This window comes from Notamacropus eugenii, chromosome 3 (genome assembly GCF_028372415.1).
Source record: "Notamacropus eugenii isolate mMacEug1 chromosome 3, mMacEug1.pri_v2, whole genome shotgun sequence".
NCBI lineage: Eukaryota > Metazoa > Chordata > Mammalia > Diprotodontia > Macropodidae > Notamacropus > Notamacropus eugenii.
Window position 1 is genome coordinate 208,454,337 of NC_092874.1, and position 23,358 is coordinate 208,477,694.

The 23,358-nt window shown below is 38.2% G+C and overlaps 1 protein-coding gene and 1 long non-coding RNA gene across 2 annotated transcripts in view; one reads left to right on the forward strand and one right to left on the reverse strand.

Moving 5' to 3' along the window:
- The window catches only part of LOC140533865 (prostaglandin-E(2) 9-reductase-like), a 148,554-nt gene that overhangs the window by 107,394 nt on the left and 17,802 nt on the right, over positions 1–23,358 (forward strand). Inside the window, exons 11-13 of the transcript XR_011977084.1 lie at positions 16,961–20,131; positions 20,921–21,087; positions 22,797–23,002. The gene's annotated coding sequence lies outside the window, so the exon portion shown is untranslated. The remainder of the gene's footprint in view (positions 1–16,960; positions 20,132–20,920; positions 21,088–22,796; positions 23,003–23,358) is intronic.
- On the reverse strand, positions 7,293–22,876 carry LOC140533867 (uncharacterized). Its single transcript, XR_011977085.1, has 3 exons — positions 22,789–22,876; positions 14,305–14,409; positions 7,293–12,715 (listed from the first exon to the last, which is right to left on the reverse strand). It is a non-coding gene; the product is annotated as an uncharacterized lncRNA (long non-coding RNA).

A 23,358-nucleotide genomic window follows, 5' to 3' on the forward strand; every position in this document is an offset into this window, starting at 1 on the left:
GCTACCAAGACATACAGAATTATGTAAATATAATGATACAGTAATGTTTATGAAAATAAAGTACAACTAAACAATTGGAGAAATGTTGTTTGGTTACTCTGAGTTAATATATTAGAACTGGTAATACTATTTAAAGTAATTTATTTATTCAATGCCAAACAGCCCAACTGTTATTTTAAAGAGCTAGAAAAAAGGAGCAATGAAATTCATCTGGAGCAGAGGTTTGTAACTTTTTTGGTGTCATGGACCCCTTTGGCAGTCTGGTAAAACCTCCGGACCTTTTCTCACAATAATATCTTTAAATGAATACAATAAAATACATAGGATTACAAAAGAAATCAATTATATTAAAATAAATGTGTAATTTTTCCCATCCAATTTCAGAGACCACCTTGGAAACTATGCACATCTTGGGTTCCCTGTATTGAGATTTAGAACCTCCTAATCTGAAAGAATAAAGGTCAAGAATCTCAAAAAAGGTGGAAGGAAAGAGGCCTACTGGTAGCAGATCTCAAACTGTAGAACACTTTTAAATTAAAAGCCATATGAAAAATTGCCAATATTAATTAGAGAAATGCAAATTAAAGTAAATTTGAAATTCTACTTACTGAAATTCTACATACCAGATTGATAAAGATAACAAAAAAGGAAAATAATAAATGTTGAAGGCGATACATAGCAGGTCTGAGCCTGCATCTTAAAATTACATGCATTTTCCTTCAGCTCATTATATAATTGAGCATAGGAGCCAAGGGGCAACTAGATGGCCTAGTGGACAGAGAAATTTCACTGCCCTTTCACCTCTATTTCAACTCTATGGACAACTCCATCAGGGTCATTTCTCCTGGCAAACTATCATGGGGCTCAAGACTCTAGCATGGCTCTCTGCCAGTCAAGTATCCCAGTATCTTTACCAAGAAAACCTCAAAATGTCATCACAGATGGTTGGATATGAGTGGAATCATTCTAAAACAACACAGCACCCAAACCAGTATCACTGGAATATGCATATGAATAATCTCAGCACATTATTTGTGGCATTTTAGGATGAAATTAACAACAGATTTAAAAAAATACTATTTATGACATAAATCATGTAAATCAACCAAACAGAGGAAAATGCTCATCAGAAACTAAATCAATGTAAAAGAAAACAAATTAGAAACTAGATTAAAAAAAAATTAACAGTAAAAGTAGTGGAAGTGTTTAAAAAACATGCACCAAACATCATCAGAAGACAGAAAAATCTACAAAAATATGAAGAAATGCTGGGCTTAGTTCAGCTCAAAACTCAAAAGCATCAAAAATACAGGAGAAAATAAAAATTATCAGTGATAATATTACTATGACTGGGATAATAGATAAACCAATTTAAAAGCCCAAGTAACAGAAAAAGATTAATTCATTTTACCCAAAATAAAATATTTTGGCAAGTAAGGCAGGTCGAAGTATCAATAGAACTCATTCTCCCAAAGGACCACTTTGACTTGCCTTTGGAGGCATTGCTTCCTTCCAGACTCAGTGTGTATTGCCTTCTAGTGAAAAGGCACAAAAAGACTGCCTGTATCAGCTCCCCTACTTAGCTTTCCTCTCCCTTTCTCCTTCTCATTACTCTCTCCCGCTTCGTGATCTCTTCCTCCTCGCCCCCTTCTTCCTTGCTCTAACACTCCCCTCTCCCTCTTTCGTTCTCCCGTTCTGACCCCACCATTCTTTAGGATATCGAAAAAAGGGATAGAAATCACATTGAAGTCAAACGAATACTTCATTTACTCAAACATTTCCATGCAGCCACACTTCTAAGGAAACTGTAAAGAAGTGATTTTCTAGCTTGCAGTTACCTGCAACCCAGCCTGTGCAATGTTAATGCCGTGCCACCCACTCTGAGCTTCGTTGGGCAATAGAGTAGAAATGTATACAGCCAAAGCTTCTGTCAGTTAGTCTTTGCCGCTGTGTGGGTTTTCCAACTGTCCAGAGTCGATGTGACCTGTGAGGTGTAAAGAATTGTCTCTTTCCAGATCTCATAGAATGACAATGAATGATGGGAACACCATCCCGGTTCTGGGATTTAGTACTTACGCACCCAAAAGTGTAAGTGTGGAGAGTAGTGGAGTTTGTGGGCGAGGGTGAGTAGACCTCTGGAAGGGGAGATGAAGTGTGTAATCCTAATTCCCTTCCCATGCTACCCAGTTTGGCGTTAGAGACTCTTTGAGGGGAGAAACACACAATTAGATATCAAATGCAGGATAGTGAATTTCTGTGTAAACCTGAGACTGTGGTAAAAGTGTCACGTTTTGAATTTAGTCACCACTGGCTGGCCACAGAGACCATAGGAGTTGTAGTTTTTCCCACACTGGGAAAGAAAGCTAAATTGAGATCATCCCTCAGATGGGAGAGTGGAAGGATTTTCACTAAGCCCAGAGTTTGAAAAAGCATTTAGGAGTGTATGAGGAGAGGAGAGGAGCATCTGTGACAGACAGTGTCTGCTATATCTGCCTTCCAGTCCTTGAGACCATGAGAGATGATATTTAAATGGATGAGCAGGGAGATGTGGGGCTGTGTATTATTATACACGACTGATCTAGTTAGAGGGCTAAAAGAAAAACAGGTCCTGCCCCCTTCCTCATTTCTGCTTAGTTTTGTTTTTTAAAAAAATTCTGTTCAAGAATATTTGCCTATTTTAATATTAGTTTTACTTATTTTAATTATATTTATAAATTGTATGTCATAAAATAGAATTATTGCATAAATTAATTTAATTTTAATTATACTAATTTTGATATTATTTTTGTCATGTCGTTGACTTGGTCCTTAACATTGCCTGGTATTCCTTTGACTGAGGCTTGAGGACGAAATGGGAATCACACTGGAGAGAGGGAGCTTGCTCAGGGCAAGGCAAGGAGCCCTTATTGCTCTGTAGGCATAAGCACAAACCACTTCATAATTACACTTTCAATCACAGAATTATTGTGAACATGCACCATCTTTTTTAAATAATTTTTTTTTCAGTTTTGAACCTTCACTTCCATAAGTTTTAAATTTTCTCTTCCTCCCTCCCTTTTCCCTTTCCCAAGATAGCATACAATTCAATATAAGCTCTACATGCACATTCTTATTAAACATTTTCACATTAGTCATGTTGTATAGAAGAATTAGAACATATGGGAGGAACAATGAGAAAGAAAAACCAAAACCAAAAAGAGAACAAATAGTATGCTTCAATCTGCATTCAGATTCTTTCTCTAGATGTATGGGTGACATTTTCCATTATGAGTGCTTTGGAGTTGTCTTGGATCCTTGCCTTGCTGAGAAGAGCTAAGTCTATCAAAGTCATTCATTGCACAATGTGACTGTTACTGTGTCCAGAGTTCCCCTGGTTTGCTCACTTCACTCAGTATCAGTTCCTATGAGTCTTTCCGGATTTTTATGAAGTCTGCCTGTTCATTGTTTCTTGTACATCTCACCATCTTTGAAGTAAATCTGTACCACAGATGAGGGCCTCCTTAGAGTAACCAGTAATGCTGTATGGACATCGACTACTTATGGAACCTGTGCAGCAGTGTGGATGTTGGAAGATGGGTGGATGGATTCTCCTGCCTTCCAGGGAATGAGGAGAAGGCAAATTCAGGTGCAGGAAATGCAGGACCAGCATGAGGGCACCTGGATATTGAAGTAGTCTGAACAATGGGGAGAAAAGAGTGCACAGAAAGCAAAGCTTTATTTCGTGCTGCTTGTGTGTGTATATTGCTGCTTTGTGAATATTGTAGCTAGTAAAGTTAATGGTGGGAGTGGGGTAGTGTGTGTGTGTGTGTGTGTGTGTGTGAGTGCGCATGCATGCGTGCATTTTGCCTAACGTCTGAGCACAGATGGTAGCCAGCCAAGAGAAAGAGCTTTCCTCCAGTCCTTACATCTCTCTACTTCCACATAGTGTTTTCCAGAAAGCAGGCAGTTTATTTCTTCCTTCATTCAGGATGGCAGGGCTCTTGAAGAAGTTTAGGGTTTGTGGGAAAATAGCCAAGCTGGGAAGAGACAAACAGCCACAGCTCTGAACCCTTTCTCTCCCTAAGTGTCACTGTCTCACTATCAGACATGCTTTGTCTGCCTCTTGGTGAAATGGGGACTTTGGGAAAAGGGGATGGGGGAGTAGGGCAGGAAGTTGTGATTATAGGTTACATCTCTCTACCTAAAATTTTATGAATGTTGAGGTTACATAGGGTGAAGTTCTGGACTTATTGATTGAGTAGCTGGGGAAAGGTACAAGCCCAAGCAGGATTGCCCTGACAAAAAAACAGAACATGGTATTTGGGCACCTTCGATCTTGGGAGTAAAAACTTGCATCACTTTAATACTTTCTGGTCTGTTAACTAAGACACTGCCCCTAATTTCAAGAAACCCACAACCTAAAAGAGAAATAAGACACAAATGAAGAAAACTTTAAATATATGTTATACGATAACTGAATTAGAGAGTTATACCACAAAGAATTATGAGAAGTTTGAAGTGGAGACTAATAGCCAAGTGGGGAGAGGGAGAGATGGAGTGAGGGAAGGCTTTCTGCAGAAAATGAGAGTTAAATTGAGCTTTGTGGTTCAGTTTTTTTAAAAATGTTTTTTTTAGTGGTAAAATGAACCTTTATTATCATTGTTTTCTTAGGGTAAAAACACGAAAGTTTATGAAAACAGTTTTAGATGATAAAATCATAAGCTCCTTCCCTTTTTCACCCCATTAACCACCAAGGTCTTTAAAAAAAACAAGTGTACATTCTAGACAATGATTTTATTCTGAGATTATGTAATGACTCTTAACTAGAGTTAGTAAAACTTTGAGAGCCATAATAGTAAAGATCATGCTGTTCAGGAATATGTGTATTTATGAGAGACTGTGTGGTTGATGTTCTGGATTTGAAACCAGGAAACCACAGTTTGAATCCCACATTAATAGCTGCGTGTCACTGTGGCAAATCCCTTAGATCTACCTAAGCCTCAGTTTTCTAATCTGCAAAATGGTAGAAAAGGTTGTTTTGAGGGTCTAATGAAATCATATATAGACAATGCTTTGCAAGCTTTAGGTCAAAAGTTCTAAGCTTTTTTGGAGCTCTTTGGCAATCTGGTGAAATCCATGGACTCCTTAGAAAAATGTTTTTAAATGTATAAAAGAAAATACATATGATTACAAAGGAAACATTGTATTGAGATAAATTTTAATATATGTACATATACATGCATATATGTATACATATATCTACATACATACATGCATAAATATGTATTTCTAAAAAGTTCCCAGGCCTGAGGTTAAGAATCCCTTCTTTCAAGGCTATGTGAATGTCAATTATCTGCCATTTTAAGCTGTTTTCCATTTATTACTACAGTGGTTTTAAAGTGTCCCTGTATTTTATTTTTTCACAGATTTTGAGTTCGTATCACAACTGATCACACAATATCAAAGTCTAAGGCTAGGAGGCTTACTGGATCTTATTTTGATATGATAGAAAGGAAACAGAGATGTGTCATTCTTTCCATTGTGGTATTAAAATGCTGCATGTAGAATTTCCCCTGATCTGTTAATAACTTACAATTTAACATATAGGATTTATTTCTTCAGGGCCAGTAAGGAATCTTGTAAAATATGAGGCTGACCTGCTCTCTGCTCCATGTATCTTTCTTTCTCTCCCCTCCCCTTTATTTTTCTGGAAAGCACAACTGTATTAATCAGATCCCAGACACTCTTGACACTTCCTTCTCTATTAAACTGTTTGCAGATCCAGACTGATTCATGCCAGAAATCACTTGGCATTTTTCTGATGTGGCAGAAATGTGCCTCATTCATTCTATGTGAACCACTTGCCCAAATGGCTTAGAGAGAGTCAATTCTCATTTAACAAGGGGGAGCTGCTACTGCCTGACCTGGTTTAACGCAGGTGCTGTTAAAAGCACATTGATTCTTTTTCTTCTTCCTTTCTCCAGGTTTTAGATTTCCATGAAAACTGGCATTAATTTCTCCCAACATGAAATCTGTAAATGACCCTGAGTAAGAAAAGCATCAGCTTAAGTTAATTTCAGCTCCTAAGTAAGAAGCCTATGAGTGCTGTCTCTTGCAGGGCTGGCTCTCAGCAGAAGGGGTACTCAGCAGTTACAGTTCGATACATTTACTTTCTACCTGCTGGCTTCAAACAGTATTCATTTTTATGCGCTCGTTGTGCATTGTGTTTACTTAATAGTAGTTCTCTTCACAACTTCACTTGCAGAAAGTTTTTTCCCCTGAAATGATTAAAACAAACAGGCATCTGGTCTTTGTTTTGTATAGCACAATCCCCGTAAAATGAAGAGTAATAAACGTAATTATCTATAAAAGCTGAGAATGGGCTTGTTTCTACCTTGTTGCGAAATCTACTCATAGGATTAAGGATCCCTTTGTAAATTAAACAACAACAACAATAAAAATACTCTGAAGTCTTTCCCCTACTATTTGCATTGCCATTATTCTAAGTTCTCTTTGCTTGGGTGAGTGCGCTGTCCCTGAACAAGGGCCTTTCTATAGGATGGTACTGATGATAAAACTTTCTCACAGCTTTATTATCTATGTAACGGACTTCAGAGAGAAGACAAGACACTTCCTTCCTGTTCTGTGTGTCTTTTGATTTATGTAGCACTCCATTGACCTCCTGAAGGAGGGATTTGTCCAAGATATTGTTGAAAGTTGTGTTCACAACCTAGAGATCATGGGTTTAGAGCTGGAAGGTTCCTTAGAGAACATGTACTCCAACTCACTTACTTTACAGAGGAATAAACTGAGGACTAGAGAGATGAATAATAAATGCTTGTTGAAGAAGTGAAGAAAAGAAGTAAGATGATCTGTAATAGGTTATTACTAACGAAACAAATTTCTTACTGGCTAAAATATTAGCTTATGATTTCGCACCTGGATTTCTTCCTATAAATTATAGGATGTTCTCTCACTGAATAATTTAATTCTTGCACAGAAGAGAAATTATTATGCAGTGGGGGTCCTACTGTCTGATTTGGCAGCAATGTTTGCATCCCTAGGGGTGAATGCTCCAAGACTGGCTTCACTATTTCCATTTGTTACTGGGAATATGATTTGAGGCAGTGATTGGGTCTTGTCCTGAGAGGTTTGATGTTCACTGCTGCTAGGGTAAAGGAAACAGCCACAGAATCATGAAGCAGGGCCATATTTCATGATGACGGTTTTATGTGTTTGGGTGATGTTGCAAGGTTTTGTATATGATAATTGCCTTTTTACTTATAAATAAAAATGCAGGCATTTTACCAGGAAAGAGTAGCTTTTTTTTTTAACTTTTAATATTCATTTTCACAAAATTTTGGGTTACAAATTTTCTCCCCTTTTATCCCCTTCCCCCCGCAAAACACCAAGCATTCTAATTGCCCCTATGACCAATCTGCTCTCTCTTCTATCATCCCTCTCTGCCCTTGTCTCCGTCTTCTCTTTTGTCCTGTAGGGGCAGATAGCTTTCTATACCCCTTTATCTATATTTCTTATTTCCTAGTGGCAAGAACATTACTCGACAGTTGATCCTAACACTTTGAGTTCCAACTTCTTTACCTCCCTCCCTCTCTACCCCTTCCCTTTGGAAGGCAAGCAATTCAATATAGGCCAAATCTGTGTAGTTTTGCAAATGACTTCCATAATAGTTGTATTGTATAGAACTAACTATATTTCCCTCCATTCTATCCTGTCCCCCATTACTTCTATTCTCTTTTGATCCTATCCCTTCCCATGAATGTTGACCTCAAATTGCACTCTCCTCCCCATGCCCTCCCTTCTATCATCCCCCCTACCCGGCTTATCCCCTTATCCCCCACTTTCCTGTATTGTAAGATAGGTTTTCATACCAAAATGAGTGTGCATTTTATTCTTTCCTTTAGTGGAATGTGATGAGAGTAGACTTCATGTTTTTCTCTCACCTCCCCTCTTTATCCCTCCACTAATGAGTCTTTTGCTTGCCTCTTTTATGAGAGATAATTTGCCCCATTCAATTTCTCCCTTTCTCCTCCCAATATCTTTCTCTCTCACTGCTTGATTTCATTTTTTTTTAAGATATGATCCCATCCTCTTCAATTCACTCTGTGCACTCTGTCTCTATGTATGTGTGTGTGTGTGCATGTGTGTGTGTGTAATCCCACCCAGTACCCAGATACTGAAATGTTTCAAGAGTTACAAATATTGTCTTTCCATGTAGGAATGTAAACAGTTCAACTTTAGTAAGTCCCTTATGACTTCTCCTTGCTGTCCACCTTTTCATGGTTCTCTTCAATCTTGTGTTTGAAAGTCAAATTATCTTTTCAGCTCTGGTCTTTTCATCAAGAATGCTTGAAAATCCTCTATTTCATTGAAAGACCAATTTTTCCCCTGAAGTATTATACTCAGTTTTGCTGGGTAGGTGATTCTTGGTTTTAGTCCTAGTTCCTTTGACTTCTGGAATATCCTATTCCATGCCCTTCGATCCCTTAATGTAGAGGCTGCTAGATCTTGTGTTATCCTGATTGTATTTCCACAATACTTGAATTGTTTCTTTCTAGCTGCTTGCAATATTTTCTCCTTGACTGGTAACTCTGGAATTTGGCCACAATGTTCCTAGGAGTTTCTCTTTTTGGATCTCTTTCAGGTGGTGTTCTGTGGATTCCTTGAATATTGATTTTGCCCTCTGGTTCTAGAATCTCAGGGCAGTTTTCCTTGATAATTTCATGAAAGATGATGTCTAGGCTCTTCTTTTGATCATGGCTTTCAGGTAGTCCCATAATTTTTAAATTGTCTCCCCTGGATCTATTTTCCAGGTCAGTTGTTTTTCCAATGAGATATTTCACATTATCTTCCATTTTTCCATTCTTCTGGCTTTGTTCTGTGATTTCTTGCTTTCTCATAAAGTCATTAGCCTCCATCTGTGCCATTCCAATTTTGAAAGAACTATTTTCTTCAGTGAGCTTTTGAGTCTCCTTTTCCATTTGGCTAATTCTGCTTTTGAAAGCATTCTTCTCCTCATTGGCTTTTTGAACCTCTTTTGCCAATTCAGTTAGGCTAGTTTTCAAGGTGTTAATTTCTTCAACATTTTTTTGGGTCTCCTTTAGCAGGGAGCTGATCTGCTTTTCATGCTTTTCTTTCATCTCTCTCATTTCTCTTCCCAGTTTTTCCTCCACCTCTCTAACTTGATTTTCAAAATTCTTTTTGAGCTCTTCCATGGCCTGAGCCCATTGGGTGGGCTGGTACACAGAAGCCTTGATTTCTGTGTCTTTGCCTGATGATAAGCATTGTTCTTCCTCATCAGAAAGGAATGGAGGAAATGCCTGTTCACCAAGAAAGTAACCTTCTATAGTCTTATTTCTTTTCCCTTTTCTGGGCATTTTCCCAGCCACTGACTTGACCTCTGAATATTTTCCTCACACCCACCTCGCCTCCTGATCTTCCCAGCCAGCGTTTGGGGTCTGAGATTCAAATGCTGCTTCCAGCCTCAGGGCTTTTGGCAGGGGCAGGGCTGCTATTCAGTATGAGATTAAGTTCAGATGCTCAGGTCAGGGCAGGGCCACCTCTCAGGCTCACTTCCCTCAGGGTGTTTATGCACAGACCTTCAACAATGAATTCAGGCTCCTGCCTGCTTGGGGAGCCCCAGTCTGCCGCCCCCCCTCAGCTTCTGTCTCCTGAGGGGACCCGAGCCATGGGGGCACCCCACTCCCCCCTCGACCTGCCAAAGAGACTCTCTCACCGACCCCCATCACCTGTGGGTGGAGGGACTTGTGTGGCCGCTGGAGATCCTTTCCCTGAAGCCCACTCGGATCTGTTCCTCTCGGTGCCCAGCCGCGGCAGGGCTCTACTCAGCTCCCAGTCCTGGTGCCCAGTCCACAGCGTGAAGGACCTTTTGCGAGAGGTTTGCAGGTCTCTCAGGAACAGAAATCTCCCTCGCTCCAATGTTCTGTGGCCTCTGGGTGCAGAATTTGCCGTGAGTTATTTCTTTGTAGTTGTTCTATGGGTTGTGGGTTTGGAGCTATGTGTATGTGCGTCTTTCTACTCCGCCATCTTGGCTCCACCCCCGAAGAGTAGCTTTGAGAATCACTGGATATACTATGAAAACAATTAGGTCCTCCAAGTAGTTTTCTTGTGCAATATAGCATAACCCACTGTTGACAGGAACTGGAAGTAACACATATGTAACATTTATATTCACTTTCTCCAGAGTGGGAATTTCTAATTAGAAAGTCATAGTCCATTTTTAACAGCATTTGTTTGGGAGGTAGAAATGGTGAAATATTATGGATATGATAATTAAATGGGTAAAGAAACTTTTGAGTATTTGCTGTCTACTCCCAATATTAACACCTGCTAGAAGTTTGGCTATGGATGAGCTATTATTTGACCTTTTGTAAAATGTGGGTAGGGGGCCGCTAGGTGGTTCAGTGGATACAGTGCTGTGCCTGGAGTCAGGAAAACCTGAATTCAAATCTACCCTCAGATACCAGCTGCATGACACTGGCAAGTTCCTAATCTGTAAAATGAGCTGGAGAAGGAATTGGCAAACCACTACAGTATCTTTACCAAGAAAACCCGAAATGGTGTTACTGACTGAAATGACTGAACAACAAAACTAAGTCATTTGATCTTGTGGCCACACCAGGCCATAGTTTCCTCTTCTGTAAACATTAGATAATAATACCTGTACTGGCCTTACAGGGTCCTCATGGGTATGCAAAACTTGAAACTTACTTTGTACAATACTTTATACAATTGAAACATATAATTGAAGTAATAATTTGCCTTGAAAGTATAAGGCAAAATATAACACTTAATACTCATATGATATGGTTACTAATTCCTTCTTCAGAAAATGTCTGTGATATCTACATCTGGGTTCGGCTATCATTCTGCTTATTTAAAATGGCATTTTTGAAGGACATAGTATCAGATACCTAGGGCTAGAATGGAGCTTTAAAGCAATTTATTCTAAGTACCTCAATTTACAGAGAACAGAACTGAGCCCAAAAAATGTTAAGTGAGTTACTTGACTAAGTTTAAACAGGTAATAAGCATCAGAGTGGGATTTGAACTCTAGGTCTTCTAGCTCTAGATGCAGAATCAATAACAGTGATTTTTAAAAAATTTTAATATTATTTATTTATTTATTTTTAGATTTTGACATTCATTTCCACAAAATTTTGAGTTCCAATCTTTCTCCCCATCTCTCCCCTCCCCCTGCTCCATAATACCTTCCATTCTGATTACCCCTTCCCTCAATGAATCCTCCCTTCCCTTATTCTATTTGCCCTCCCTTCTGTCATCCCTCTCACCCTACTTGTTCCCTCCTCCCCTACTTTCCTGTAGTGTAAGATAGATTTTCATACCAAATTTAGTGAGCATGTTATTCCCTCCTTAAGTCATAAGTGAAGAGAGTAAGCTTCACTTTTCCCTTCTCCACCTCCTCCCTTTTCTCCTCCATTGAACAAGATTTTTCTTATCTCTTTTATGAGTTATAGCCTGCCTCATTCCATATCTCCCTTTCTCCTCCCTCTATTTTCCTCCCTTACCCCTTAATTTTTAATTTTTTTTACGCATATCATCTCTTCTGATTCAACTTAACTTGTACTCTCTGTCTATGTGTGTGTGTGTGTGTGTGTGTGTGTGTGTGTGTGTGTGTGTATAACTCCTCCACCTACTCGAATACTGAGAAAAGTCTCAAGAGTTACAAATATTATCTTTCCATGTAGGAATGTAAACAGTTCAGCCTTAGAAAGTCCTTTATGATTTCTCTTTCTTGTTTACATTTTTATACTTCTCTTGATTCTTGTGTTTGAAAGTCAAATTTTCTATTCAGTTCTAGTATTTTCATAGTGAATGCTTGACAGTCCTCCATATCATTAAATGACCATTTATCCCCTTAAAATATTATACTCAGGTTTGCTGGGTAGGTGATTCTTGGTTTTAATCCCAGTTCCTTTGACTTCTGGAATATCCACTCTAAGCCCTTTGATCCCTTAATGTAGAAGCTGCCAGATCCTGTGCTTCTGATTGCATTTGCACAATACTCAAATTGTTTCCTTTTAGTTGCTTGCAATATTTTCTCCTTGACCTGGGAACTCTGAAATTTGGTCAAAATATTCCTTTTCAGGTCTCTTTCAGGAAGTGATTGGCAAATTTTTTCAATATTTATTTTGTCCTCTGGTTCTAGAAAATCAGGGCAGTTTTTCTTGATAATTTCATGGAAGATTCTATCTCAGCTCTTTTTTTATCATGGTTTTCAAGTAGTCCCATAATTTTAAAATTGTCTGTCCTGGATCTGTTTTCCAGGTAGTTGTTTTTTCAATGAGATGTTTCACATTTTCTTCTATTTTTTCAACCTTTTGGTTTTGTTTTCCAACTTCTTGGTTTATCTCATAGTCGTTAGCTTCCCTGAACTTGATTCTCTCTTTTAAAGGATTATTTTGTTCAGTGAGCTTTTGAACCTTCTTTTCCATTTGACTAATTCTTTTTAAAGCCTGCTTCTCCTCATTGGCTTTTTCGACCTCTTTTTCCAATTGAGTTACCCTCTTTTTAAAGGTGCTATTTTCCTCAACATTTTTTTGATTCTCCTTTAGCAGGCTGCTGGTATGCTTTTCAAATTCTTCTATGGCCTGAGTCCATTTCATATTCATTTTGGAGGTACTGGAGGCAGAGGCCTTGACTTCCTCTGACAGTGTGCCTTGTTCTTCCTCATCTGAAAGGATGGAAGGAGACACCTGTTCATCAAGAAAGTAACCTTCTATGGTCTTATATTTTTCCCCATTTTTGAGCATTGTCCCAGGCAGTTACTTGGCTTCTGAATCTTTTGTCAAGAGGAAAGTCCTAGTGCTCCTCCTCTCCCCAGTATGTGTTCAAAGCTGAGATTCAGGTCAGCTGCTTAACTCTCCCAGGGGTTTTGGATGGGACCAGGGCCATTACTGAGGGCTGAGGTTCAGACCAGCTGCTCAATTCCACCAGAGGCTTTAAGTTGAGCTGCCTAGACAATGGACCCAGGCTACTTCCTTGGGCCACTGTAGCCACTTGCCTCCTGCTGCTGCCACTGCCTGGGGCTAGTGCTGGGGGAATCCCATTCCTCTCTTGCCTATCTGGGAAAGCCCTCCCACACTGACCATTGGAGCTTTCTTTCTTGCTTTTTGGGTTGAGGGATCTGGGACTCTCCTTTCTGGGAGTTCTGTCCCCAATGCCTTTTTGGGTCCTGTTTCTCCCAGTGCCCCATAGCCAGGGCTGGGCTCTACTCTGCTCACGATCCTGTGAGATAGACATTTCCCGTTAGCCTTCCAGGTTACCACTGGCTGGAAATCTCTTTCACTCTGTTGTTCTGTGGCTTCTGCTGAGAGTCATTTCTTACAGGTATTTTGTGGGCTATGGGGGAAGTACTAGAGTATATATGTCTTTCTACTCTGCCACCTTGGCTCTGCCCCTCTGTGGTATGGTTTATTTTTAATACTTTCCAGTGGCCTGTATTTATAATATAACTTTATTACAATATGGTAAGTGAAGTAAATATATATTATATACACATATAATATTTATGCTTTTCTGCTTTTGTTTTTGTTCCTTAGCCATGATCAATTTTTCAAAGGAATCATACACAGCTGAGAAATAGGAATACTCATTTCTATTTCCTTACAATAACCATTAGAGATCTCTCATATATATTTTATCTCAGATTTTGTTCATCTTCTTGTTTTCTCATTTTTAAATTATATTTATCTAGGGCTGATGGAGTAAAGTGAAGTCCCTCATTATTTATGGCTTGTTTCTCCTTGTAATTCATTTAGGTTTTCCTTTTTTTTTTTAATAGTTAGGCCATTGATTACATGTATATTAAGCATGAAATCAATTATTGTGGTACCTTTCAGCAAAATGTAGTTTTCTCTTTGTCTCTTTAAAATTAAGTCTATTTTTGCTATTTCCTTGACTAAAATAATAATTGTTACCCTGACTATTTTATGTTCAGCTGAGTCATAACAGATTTTTATTCCAATCTCTTATTTTAACTCTGAGTCTGTTTCAAGTATGTTTCTTGTAAGTAACATAATGTTGGATTTTGTTTTCCAAATCCATTCCAACTTCTATTTTATGGATGAATGCATCCCATTCACATTCACTTTATTTTCTCATTTTCTGTCCTAGAATCATTCATTTCTGTTTGGTCCATTCTGATTTTTAGGGCGTTTATTACTAAAGTTTTGTACCTCTTCTCTTAAGCTATTGCTCCTTTCCCCAGTTCTCTTCTCCAAAATTCTGATTTCTTTTGTAACACCTTTTTAAAGCTCTTACCATTTAAAAAAAGTAGAAGTTTTCTTATACACAAACTTTTTTTCTTTGTGACTTGATCATAGAAATTTTTGCACAATTCTCTTCCAGTTTGTTCCTTTGTGATCTCTGCATTCATAAAAAAATTTTTTTTAGTTTAATTTTTGCTTAATTCATCTTTGTTTGTGAGGCCTTAGAAGTTGAGTTCTATCTTTCTTTTACTCTGGGGTATCAGATCAAGTTGAATACCTTTCCTTTACAAGCTCTGTTGTCTTTCTTTAGCCCTTTTTCTTCTCTATATACTCCAAAGTTTTCCTGTCTTATGGTCAGTCTTAGTAAATATCTTCTGTTTTGAGGGGAGAAAGAGAGAGAGAGAGAGAGAGAGAGAGAGAGAGAGAGAGAGAGAGAGAGAGAGAGAGAGAGAGAGAGAGAGAGAGAAAGAGAGAGAGAGAGAAGAGAGAGAGAGAGAGGGACAGAGACAGAGACAGAGACACAGAGAGAGAGACAGAGACAGAGACACAGAGACAGAGACAGAGACAGAGAGACAGAGACAGAGACAGACAGAGAGACAGAGAAAGAGAGAGAGAGAAGGAGGGAGGAAGAAAGGGAGGGAGGGAGGGAGAGAGAGAGGGAGAGAAGAAGGACAGACTTTTTCTTCACTTCTTGGTTATTCCATGCATTCCCTCCTCTGGTGTGAGAAACCTAGATGAAGGTTAATCCTTAAGGAGAAGAAGAGAGGTTAATGTCATTTACTAACACAATTTTTTTTCTTCTTTCTATTACCCATGAAAAATATAGTAATAGTGCCCATAGTCTGTGGGAAAAACTGCTGAACCTCGTGATATATTCCCTCTAACCCATAATTTTATTTTCTGGAAATTATTGTGGAATATATAACATGCACCCCTAACATTATATATAAAGTTTGTTGTTGTTCAGTTGTGTCTGACTCTTTGTGACTCCATTGAGCACAGCACACCAGGCCCTCTGTCCTCACCATTTCTCAAAATCTGTCCAAGTTCATATCCAGCTTCAGTATTTGACCTTCCAGTGAATAGCCTGAATTAATTAATAATGATTGCCATGATCTCCTTGTTGTCTAAGGAACTCTCAAAAGTCTTTTCCAGTGCCAAAATTCTGTGCTGCTTAGCTTTTCTTATAGTACAACTCACACAGACATATATGCATAGAATATACATAGAATATGTGTATCGCAATTCAAAGCACCACCTAACAAGCTGCTTCAAATAAGACAAACTCTTGCAACTGTAAAAAAAATACATAAGAACAACATACATGCAACATGAGATTGTTTGGTTGTTGCCCTTCATTCCCCAAGAGGATCAAAATGACATCATTGTATTAGCATCAAGTTTCATTGTGTCTAACTGTGTCTGATCAGACCAATACCAGCTCAGAATGCTCTACTACAAGTTGGGCACAAACACTCTGTGTGAACATTTGGGGTGATTACTCTAAATCTGCACATCCTACATTTCCTTTGAGCTGTTTCAATTCTCCTTTGCTCATAGAGAACAGCACCTTCTGTGATGTGGGCACGCCATGCTGAACTGTCTTGTGCCAGTGTTTCCCCAAGTCACACAATCAATTCCAAAGTTCTTAAGTGAAACCTTGAGAGTGTCTTTATATCACTTCTTCTGACCACCACAAGAATTCTTGCCCCTCCATAAAACAGTCTTTTTGCCAAGGGTATGTTTTGCTTTTGAACAACATGACCAGCCCATCAGAGTTGTGTTTTCTGATGTAGAATGTGAATGCTTGGTAGTTTAGTTCAAATAAGAACCTCAGTGTCTGGAACTTTATCCTGCTAGATGATCTTCAGAATATTACAAAGACAACTGAAATTGAAGCAATTCAGTTTCCTAGTATGGCTCTGGTAGACTGTCCAGGATTCACAGGCATACAACAATAAGGTTGGCACAACAGCTCTATAGACCTTTAGTTTGGTATTCAGCCTAATAACTCTTTTCTCTCATACTTTCCTTTGGAGTCTCCCAAACACTCCTAGCTCTGGCAATTAATGCTTCGATCTCATTATCAATATGTACATCCCTGGGAAATACACTACCAAGGTAAGTAGGGTGTGTTCAGAGAAGGCTTCTCAACCTCTGGTGTGATGGCTGCAGAGCCCTTTTCATGGATACTTTTTGTAAGGGGTCTGGAACTCTTGAGTTATCAGGGTCATGATGCCCTCAGGAAAAATCTATTTGAGAAGTCGTGTCCTTGCATGATTTACATGATGGACCACCCCTACACAATTACACACATTCACAAAATTATCTTGAGCAAGAACAACAACAGCCAAGCATGTAAGCTCAGCATAGAGTGTTTACAAACTTCTTGCATGTATAGAAGTAGAATGCCTATGTATACTCTGAGCTAGCTGAGAATAAATGGAGTGCATACCATCTTTGCTCCCGACTCATTCATTCGTGTCCAGAAGAAAGATTTTGGGAACTTAACATTTTGGTGCCCAACGTGGGGCCTACTAAATTTTCATTTTCAAGATAATGTATTGCTAAATTAATATGTAATGATGTTTAAAGTAGAAAAGATCGGCTGTTTTAAACTGCATTTATGGTCATTCCATGGCCTATGCAAAAGGTAAAATTAATGTTTGAACTGTTAATAACTTAATTTCTAAAAGATTTTCTTCCAGAATGAATATTATCCAGAAAAAGATAAACAAGCCTGTGAACTTAATTTCTAAAAGATTTTCTTCCAGAATGAATATTATCCAGAAAAATATAAACAAGCCATCGATGAAAATCTATTTAGTTGTGAGATTCAAGTTAGAAATTTCTTTTGTTTAAGACAATACAGCTTTGCTAGTGAAAATTAATAACCTGTGAGCTATCTTTTTTATAGTAGAAACATGAAGGAAAATGAAACAGTCTGAATAATGGGTTCAAGAGATTTGGAAAGATAAATAAAGGTTTGATTGAGAATATGGAAAGGAGATAAGAAGGTTGGGGACAAGTGGGAGTCATCGAAGCCCCTCCAATCCCCACGTAGTTGCTCTGGGTACTTTTGTAACAGTCTCAGAGTAAGTATGTTGAGAAAGTGTGGGGAAGTATTTTCAGAAGACAGAAAAATGATGTAACTATCATGTTTAACTCCTTCTGGTCTTTTTTTGGCCTTTGTTTGCTTAATCTCCTTGCCACATTTGTCTCCTCCAGGTTTAGTATCTTCCACTTTTAAGATGACCATTCTGGCTTTATATGACCCACTGTCCATGACCCATCACCCTCTGGATTTGACGTCACAGTAACTACACACCTCTCCAATGTTGGGACCCTGTGAGGCAAGGATAGCTCTATGTCCACTCTCAGCAGGAAGCAATTGCAGAAACTGAGAACTTCATCCCTTACCCCAAAAGATTTGGGTTTCATCTATTTAAAAAGGGGGGAATGATGGGGTGTTTGGGTGCATATACTTGAGCCCTAATGCTAAAATCACATTAAATAATCATATTTCTCTCTAGCCTCAAAATATTATCTCAGGCAGTTTATCCCTCAAGGACACAGCCTGCCCTAGCAACACCCATTATCTCCCTTCCTCCTGTAGTAGTCAGCAGCACCTAAAGAACTCAACTGCCAGCTATGTACTGAACTGACTATGTTTTGGGTCATAATGACATTTACTATTCACTGACCAATTATGTGTATCCTAGATTCAGACATATTTATACTCTCAGTTTTTTTTTTAATGTCACCCCATTACTGTACCCATCATACATGGATATTATTGGCCAAATTTCATTGACTGGCATGCTAATGAGGGACAAACATTGAATATTTCAGGTTATTTTTTACAATCCCAGCACAATATTACTATGAAGGATAGGAATGATTCCACGATGCAGGGATTTCCAACACAACACTGGACAAAGATCAATGGGAAAATAACTCCAGGGGCATGGAAGATTTTTGCGACATTTGGAGGATCCACATCCTGTATTGATAAGAACAGGACAAATGGGGTGTGAGCTAGCCACATTCATACAGCTCAAGTATGTTTGTGGGGACAATATGTGTTATGTGGGGATGGAAAGAAAATGTTACTATTGTAAAAAGTATTAATGGTACCTTATAAGGAACTAAGGACATTTATAACATCACCTGCTTCAGCTGCAAGCTTTCAGAAGGTATAGATTATAAAACCTCCACTATAGTGTTCATTATAACATGACCAAAATATGTACTTATGCCAGTGAAAACTAAGGATTGGTGTAGATCCAGAGTAGATCGCATTTTCTGGGTATTAGAGCAGAAGATAGAAATTGGGATGGGACCAAGGGTTAAAAGATGTATTAGTTGTGTACTCTTAGGAATATCTCATTGATTATGTCCTCATTATCCTTGCTATATCAGTATCCACAGTATAGAATGAAAGGGTACAAGCTAACTTCATGGAAGAGTTGACATGAAGTGTGTCTTTAGGGTTTCAGGAACAAAGAAAAATTGATTTGGACTTTAACACAGTGATAAAGGAATTAAGAGCTGCTATAGTAGCAGTTGGTGATGAAGAGGATAGGTTGGAATTTCATCAATGATTGGTATGTGATTATCGCTGGATCTTCCTATGTGTGTCTAACAACCTGTATAATGAGTCAGATTATGATTGGCAAAGGATCACAAACCATTTGAATGGGGTTATTGATAATCAGAATTCGACCCTGGAAATTGAGGATTTACATAAGCTTGCCTGAACTATGTATGAAGCAGCAGATCAAGGTTTAACTCCTGATATAACTGCACAAAATATTATAGATCTCTTCAAACATTTATCTATTCCATCAATTTTCAATTATATTGCTCATGCTGGAATTGCTTTTATTATGTGCTTATTAGTTCTTTTATGTATCCTACCTTTTATTGTTAAGCTTGCATGCTTGTTCTTAAAAGGTGTGGTTAAGAGGGTACATCTTAACACATAAGTTCTCTGGAAAGCTCATCATGAAAACAAAAAGGGGGAATTGTAAGGGGTCTGGAACTCTCAGGTTATCAGGATTATGATTCCCTCTGGAGAAATCTCTTTGAGACATCATGTCCTTGCATGATTTACGTGATGGACCACCCGTACGCAATTACCAACCTACACAATTATCTTGAGCAAGAACAATATCAGCCAAGCACATAAACTCAGCACAGAGTGTTTACAAACTTCTTGCATGTATGGAAGTAGAATGACTATATACACTCTGAGCTAGCTGAGAATAAATGGAGTGCATACGATCTTTGCTTCTGACTCATTCATTCGTGCGCAGAAGAAAGATCTCATGCAGGCATGAGATCTTTGGAAACTTAACAGCTTTCCACCTCTGGTATCCACCTGTTCCACCCAACTCTCACCTGTGGCTCCAAGAAACTGTAGCATGTGAAGTGACCACACCCCAGTAAACTATTTCAGGAGACTGGCTAAACTAGGTTGAGGGTAACCAAGAGGTCTTAAACCCACTGCAACGCTACATATACATGCGATAAAGTGCTAAGCATTGATATATATAATTAAAAAATAAGTTACATTGAAGTGAACAAGCATCCAGTTATGCTGCAACATCATTTTCTAGCCTATTTATTGGTTGGATACTTCTAATTCTTTTGTGATTAATTGGTCCTTCCATATCTGTACCTCAAAAGTGGTTGTTCACAAAAGCCTCAGTACGTATTTTTAAAAGTGTATCATTTGCCCTCTTATCCTTGCCAATATGATAGTTCATGTTATAGGTATGGATTCCTTAACAGCAAGTCTAAACTCTCTGTCTTATCCCTTCAGGTAATTCTAGAATTTTAATTTAAATGTGGAATCCTCAATAGTAGAAAACAAGGTAATTTTCTTTTTTTTCAATTCATGATTGAACCCATGATTTTCTTAAGTTTATGTTGTTTTGTTTTGTTCCCTAACGCATAAAAAGTCTTCTCCTACACTTTTCATTGTTGAAAGTTTTTCTGCTTCTTTAGGCTTTACTGGCTTTGCAGTGTGAATTATGGAATTCAATATATTTACAACAAAACATTCCATTAAATTATGGACTATGGGAGGAGGAAAGGCATGGAATGTAGCAGCAGATGCTAAAACTGAAATCTAAAGGGGAGAGTCTAAGCCAGGGGTGGGAAACCTGCTGTCTCCTAGATCCTTGGGTGTGGCCTTTTGACTGAGCCCAAGTTTTACAGGACAAATTCTTTCATTAAGGAATTTTGTTTTGTGAAGTTCAGATTCAGTCAAAGGACCACACTTGAGGACCTAGAGGGCCCACATGTGGCCTCAAGGCTACAGCTTCCCCACCCTGATCTAAGCCAAAGAATTCAATTGTGCTAGGCAGATGTCTATCTAGCAAAATGTCTAATTCTCTCTATTGCCTAATAGCTACATACTTCTTAGAATGGCCAAATGGAAAAATAAACAAGCATCAGGATATAAAGAAAATAAATAACAAAATACAGTTGTGCATGGAAGAACTTGAGTAGTACTTGACCAAGAAAGAGACAAGGAAGGGAGAAAGAGGAGTTGGAGAGATAAGAGTAGAGGGAGAGAGAAACAATAGTTAAAGGACCATGTTTAGAGAAGGAGGTCCATTGAGCTAAGGTGTTGCAATTTTCTCCCTTTGAATCTCTAGGTTCCCAAAAGTAAAGTGAGATGGCCACAAAGGTGTCTATTGAAGTGGGATTCTGCTATATTGATGAGGCTTTCCTCTATGAAAATCAAAAAGAAGTTGGACATGCAATCCAAGTGAAAATTGCAGTTGGGACAGTGACCAGAGAAGACATATTCTGCACAGGGAAGGTATAGAAAGAAGTGATTCAGTATTGCAGGATTTTTCTTAATGCTAAAAAATGTGACAAGTTAGAAGCAATATCCTATGTGGAACAAAGAGAAATCCTTCCAACCAAGGCAATTGAAAAAACAAAAATGAATTATGTTGTATAAGTGAAAAGAGGAAGGCTAGCTAATGTTGATGAGAAACAATGGAATTTAACTCCCAGTCCCTTAGTTTCAAAAGTAGAATGGTCACTCAGTTAACAGGCAAGATACTTGTGCAGGGATACTCATTATGTTTTTTGTTCTTCAGGAGCTTACACTTCTATAAGCTGGTATAAAATATCTGCATGTTTAATTTTCCCAAATGAATAATTAAAAACTCTTCTCAGGGACAATGAGAGAAATGAGCACCTCCAGGAAAAAATATTAAGGAAGTTACCATATTTTCTGAATGAGCAGCTGTGAGATTGTTCCTCTTATTATGCCATGCCAAATATAATGTTTTTGGTATTCGATGGATTCACTATTTTGAACTGGTAGCTTCAAACAGTGTTAGCTGTTTAAATTTGGTCTTGAAGCCTAAAATCTAAATTATTCCTACTTTCAGTCAGGATGTAAGTTCCTTGACTAAACTATGAGAAGAATGTAGGAGATGATCAGTTACTTAATTTTTTTTTTTTAACAATTGGATCAAAAGTGGATTTAATTTGGAGGAAAATAATATTCTTCTTGTGGAATTTAGTGTTTGACACACCTGCATTTTTTTCTAAATCAGAAATAAATTGTCTAACAGGAAGTTAAATCCCAGTTTTAATGTAAAAGATACAAATCATAAATAAGCAGTCAATTATTGGTCATTCTTTTAAAATATCTTATCTTAGGAAAATGTAGAAGAATGTCTTAAAAACAAGACAGTAAGTAGACTGTAACTTCTTTTAAAGGAAGGTTCCATGGGCTTACCTGCTTCTGAACAGAAGTAATGTGCACTCAAATTTGGTAGAAATTTATCAAAATACTATTTAATTAAAAAGTCTCATGGGCTTAATTTAAAGGTTTTCTCATAGTCTTGTCTTGCTATCCATATTTAACTGGATTTAGAGAAGAAAAGGATAAAAATTCACTTACCGATTTTTTTTCTAACTCATTCTTACTCATTTCCTTTGGTCTACCATGGTGGCTGGTTTCTAGCACTTCGATCTTGAAATTTGCAGAAGATGTTAGCATTAATTTGTTGGGGGCAGGGGTTTGGATTGCAACAACACAAACCCCTTGTTCCAATTAATTAAATTGTATTAAAGGTTTCTAAAATTAAATAGAAAAAAAGGGACTAAAGTAACAGCAATGTTAATTGCCATTTCCTGAAAATGCCTCCTAAACATAGAAAGTTGCAATTCTTATCTGTTGTGTATTGTGTGCTACTAAATGATCTTTGTGTTCCATCTTAGGAAATAAAGTAGGAAAAATCAGGCACTTATCCAACAGATAAGATGATGATAAAGGTGTTATATCTCAATGCCTACTTTCACATGATCACTTTTGACATTTGATTCTGTAGCTACTGCTTCCTTGCATAAGCTGAAGAAAATCTTTGTAGGTTACCAAAACAGTTCCATAAATATTCAAAATTCTGGCATTAACCAGAATTAGGAGGATACCTCATTGTTCAGTAGGTCAGGTAGGTTTGGCCCAGGGAAAGCACATCAATCTATGACTATTTCTTCTTACCTTTCTAGCTCCAGGCTTATCTAGCACTTCCTTTAAAACTCCCAGATTCAAAGATGTCACCATACTGGGTGTCCACTCATTTTCCCAGTCATCAATGGAGTGAAACAGAGCTGTGAAACTGCTCCCATGCTTTTTACCATGATGTTTTCTGTCACGTTGTCAAATGCTTTCAGTGTGGATGAACAAGGTATCAAGGTTAGCTACCATGCTGATGGTAAGTTTTTCAATTTGTAAAGGTTTCAAAGCAAGACCAAAGTGCAAAGAGTATTGGTGCATGATTTTCTGTTTGCAAATGATTGTGCACTCAGTGCAGCCTCTGAAGCTGAGATACAACAAAGAATGGATCAATTCTCTGCTGCCTGTGCCAATTTTGGCCTAATAATTAACACCAAGAAAACACAGGTGCTCCATCAGCCACCACCATATTTCTGTCTTTTTTGCCTTAGCAGTTTTGAGCCCTGCTTCTATAAGATGTGAAGGAATGTTTTGCCCTTATTCAGGCTTTGTTTAGAGGATTGCAGATAAATTCTGATAAGACTGGTTGTCAGTGCCCTAGTATTTTAAGTACAT